This window comes from Schistocerca nitens, chromosome 8 (genome assembly GCF_023898315.1).
Source record: "Schistocerca nitens isolate TAMUIC-IGC-003100 chromosome 8, iqSchNite1.1, whole genome shotgun sequence".
NCBI lineage: Eukaryota > Metazoa > Arthropoda > Insecta > Orthoptera > Acrididae > Schistocerca > Schistocerca nitens.
Genome location: NC_064621.1, coordinates 84,237,736 through 84,241,802, shown reverse-complemented (window position 1 = coordinate 84,241,802; position 4,067 = coordinate 84,237,736). Strand labels below are relative to the sequence as shown.

At 48.6% G+C, this 4,067-nt stretch overlaps 1 non-coding gene across 1 annotated transcript; it reads left to right on the top strand.

Annotated features, from left to right (window-relative positions):
- The first annotated feature begins 3,655 nt into the window (after positions 1 to 3,655).
- Positions 3,656 to 3,730, top strand: Trnas-cga (transfer RNA serine (anticodon CGA)). Its single transcript has one exon. It is a non-coding gene; the product is annotated as a tRNA-Ser (tRNA).
- Positions 3,731 to 4,067: the final 337 nt, after the last annotated feature.

The following is a 4,067-nucleotide window of genomic DNA, read 5'->3' as shown; positions in this document are numbered from 1 at the left end:
CCGACGAGTGTCGCATGTGCCTTCAACCAGACGTGTTTGGAGGCAACCCGGTCAGGCTGATCGCCTTAGACACACTGTCCAGCGAGTGCAGCAAGGTGCTGCTTTGGGGTGGCATTATGTGGCGTCGACGTACGCCGCTGGTGGTCGTGGAAGGCGCCGTAACGGCTGTACGATACGTGAATGCCTTCCTCCGACCGACAGTGCAACCATATCGGCAGCATATTGGTGAAGCATTCGTCTTCATCGACGACAATTCGCGCCCCCATTGTGCACATCTTGTGAATGACTTCCTTCAGGATAACGACATCGCTCGACTAGAGTAGGCAGCATCTTCTCCAGACACGAACCCTATCGAACGTGCCTGATTGGCGACTCCATGGAGTGATGTGCGCACAACGACCATATATGTTAAATTAAAAGGAAGGTCAGCGTTGGTCGTAATATTGATGTTTTATTGATAGCACAATCGATTTTCGATCACATAGTGATCATCTTCGGTGCTGCACACATTAAATTCAGACACTGGTATCAAGTTATCAATAACTTCATACCAGTGACTGAGTTTAATGTGTACAGCACCGAAGATGATCACAATGTGATCGAAAATCGATTTTGCTATCAATAAAACATCAATATTACGACCAACGCTGACCTTCCTTTTAATTGAACGTGCCTGAGATAGATTGAAAAGAGCTGTTTATGGACGACGTGACCCACCAACCACTCTGAGGGATCTACGCCGAATCGCCGTTGAGGAATGGGACAATCTGCACCAACAGTGCCTTGATGAATTTGTGGACAGTATACCACGACGAATACAGAAATGCATCAATGCAAGAGGTCCTGCTACTGGGTATTAGAGGTACCGGTGTGTACAGTAACTGGACCACCACCTCTGCAGGTATCGCTGTATGGTGGTACAACATGCAATGTGTGGTTTTCATGAGCAGTAAAAAGGGCGGAAATGATGTTTATGTTAATGTCTACTACAATTTTCTGTCGAGGTTCTGGTACTCTCGGAACCGAGGTTATGCAAAACTTTTTTTGATGTGTGTAATATGGACGTTGGGATCTCCTACCACCGCGTAGCACAATCTTCGCGCCGCCTGGTGCTCTGAAAGTTATGTGACTACTATGATGCACTACATTCCTACAAGTACCTCAGTGTCCCACTAGAAGTTTCTGTTTTGCAATACCATCAATGGTTTCACTCGAAAGTCACTGATACTTAAAAAAATGTTGGTTTCAGACACAAACCACTGAGACACAAAGGGATAATGAATGAGGAATCTTGTACAATTACACTAATGGCCATTAAAATTGCTACAGACGCTAAATTTAACCGTCAGGAAGAAGATGCTGTAATATGCAAATGATTAGCTTTTCAGAGCATTCGGCCGGCCGGAGTGGCCGTGCGGTTCTAGGCGCTACAGTCTGGAACCGAGCGACCGACTTTGATAAAGGTCGGATAGTAGTCTATCGCGATTGCGGTTTATCGTATCGCGACATTACTGCTCACGTTAGTCGAGATCCAAAGACTGTTAGCAGAATATGGAATCGGTGGGTTCAGGAGGGTAATACGGAACGCCGTGCTGGATACCAATGGCCTCGTATCTCTAGCAGTCGAGATGACAGGCATCTTATCCGCATAGCTGTAACGGATCGTGCAACCACATCTCGATCTCTGAGTCAACAGATGGGGACGTTTGCAAGACAACAACCATCTGCACGAATAGTTCGACGACGTTTGCAGCAGCATGGACTATCAGCTCGGAGACCACGGCTGCGGTTACCCCTGACGCTGCATCACAGACAGGAGCGCCTGCAATGGTGTACTCAACGACGAACCTGGGTGCACGAATGGCAAAACGTCATTTTTTCGGATGAATCCAGGTTCTGTTTACAGCATCATGATGGTCGCATCCGTGTTTGGCGATATCTCGGTGAACGCACATTGGAAGCGTGTATTCGTCATCGCCATACTGGCGTATCACCCGGCGTGATGGTATGGGGTGCCATTGGTTACACGTCTCGGTCACCTCTTGTTCGCAGTGACGGCACTTTGAACAGTGGACGTTACATTTCAGATGTGTTACGACCCGTGGGTCTATCCTTCATTCGATCCCTGCTAAACCCTACATTTCAGCAGGATAATGCACGACCGCATGTTGCAGGTCCTGTACGGGCCTTTCTGGATACAGAAAATGTTCGGCTGGTGCCCTGGCCAGCACATTCTACAGATCTCTCACCAATTGAAAACGTCTGGTCAATGGTGGCCGAGCAACTGGCTCGTCATAATACGCCAGTCACTACTCATGATGAACTGTGATATCGTGTTGAAGCTGCATGGGCAGCTGTACCTGTACACGCCATCCGAGCTCTGTTTGACTCAATGCCCAGGCGTATCGAGGCCATTATTACGGCCAGAGGTGGTTGTTCTGGGTACTGATTTCTCAGGATCTATGCAACCAAATTGCGTGAAAATGTAATCACATGTCAGTTCTAGTGTAATATATTTGTCCAATGAATACGCGTTTATCATCTGCATTTCTTCTTGGTGTAGCAATTTTAATGGCCAATAGTTTATTTATTCATTGGATCGTGTTACAGGTAATTTGGTGTTTGGAGTTGAGTATTAGAGTATCGTGGTGCACGTAAAAATCTCACAATTGCGACAGCCATCGAGGTGTGAGATGGAGGCGCGTTCGCTCATCCGCACTTAGCGATTTCGTCGGCTCGAGTGTTAGTAGACACAAGAACTCGACGCAGCGGGGTCGCGACCGCGCCTATAATGGACTGCGTGATGGACTTTTAAGGGGATTTGCGAGCGGCGGGCCCGTCGCGTTTAACCCGATTTTTGGCGTGGCGCCGCGGCGGATGGGCTTCCATCGGCGGCGCTGATGGGGGCGGGCTCCGCCTGTCCGCAGCAGCCGCGCCGCTGCTGAGGTTTCTCACTCCCACGCGGGACTCCAGCAGTGGCGCCTTTGCTCCGCCGCGCCAGTTCCGAGGTGCAGCCAACCCGCGCCGATGCGCTCCGTGGCTTCACCGTTAATGAAGCCAGCGGCCTTCTTATTCACTGGCCTGGGCTTCTTTAGAGGGAACAAGCCACCGTATTAACGGTGCTTCATCTAAAACACTGTTTCTGCCAATCATAATATTCTACTGGAGAAAATAATATAGTTGTTGTTTAAGAAACAGAATGCACCAAGTTACCTTAGGCTGAAACTTCTTGCCAGATTAAAACTGTGTGCCGGACCGAGATTCGAACTCGGGACCTTTGCCTTTCGCGGGCAAGTGCTCTACCAACTTTTTTTTCCGTTATTGATCGTTGTGTTTGGTCGTTGCGGACGTCGCAAGACATCCTGTTCAAGCTCGGTGGTTGATCCACGCAGTTTTTTTTTAGTACAGAGGCCAACCGGCTCTCTGACCCAACACGATGAGTTACCGTGCCGGCACCAACTGAACTATCCAAGCACGACTCACGCCCCGTCCTCACAGTTTCACTTCTGCCAGTACCTCGTCTCCTACCTTCCAATCTTTACAGAAGCTCTCCTGCGAACCTTGCAGAACTAGAACTCCTGAAAGAAAGGATAGATTGGAAGGTAGGAGACTAAGTACTGGCAGAAGTGAAGCTGTGAGGACGGGGCGTGAGTCGTGCTTGGATAGCTCAGTTGGTAGAGCACTTGCCCGCGAAAGGCAAAGGTCCCGAGTTCGAGTCTCGGTCCGGCACACGGTTTTAATCTGCCAGGAAGTTTCATATCAGCGCACACTCCGCTGCAGAGTGAAAATCTCATTCTGGTTATCTTAGGCTGTTCGAGTAGTACAAAGAGGGACGGCACATCGTCTACATAGGGAGAAATTAAAACGGGAATTCCACAGGTTTTGATAACTGGTCCACTACTGTTGTTGCTTCACGTTAACAATCTGCCATTTCATTTGAATCAGGAGGCCGAGTTGGTCGTGTTTGCAGATGATGTAAGCGTTATCGTAAAGCCGAGCAATGGAACATCAAGAGAGGAAATAGTAAATGATGTTTTTGTCCAACTTAGTGAATGATCTTGTACAAA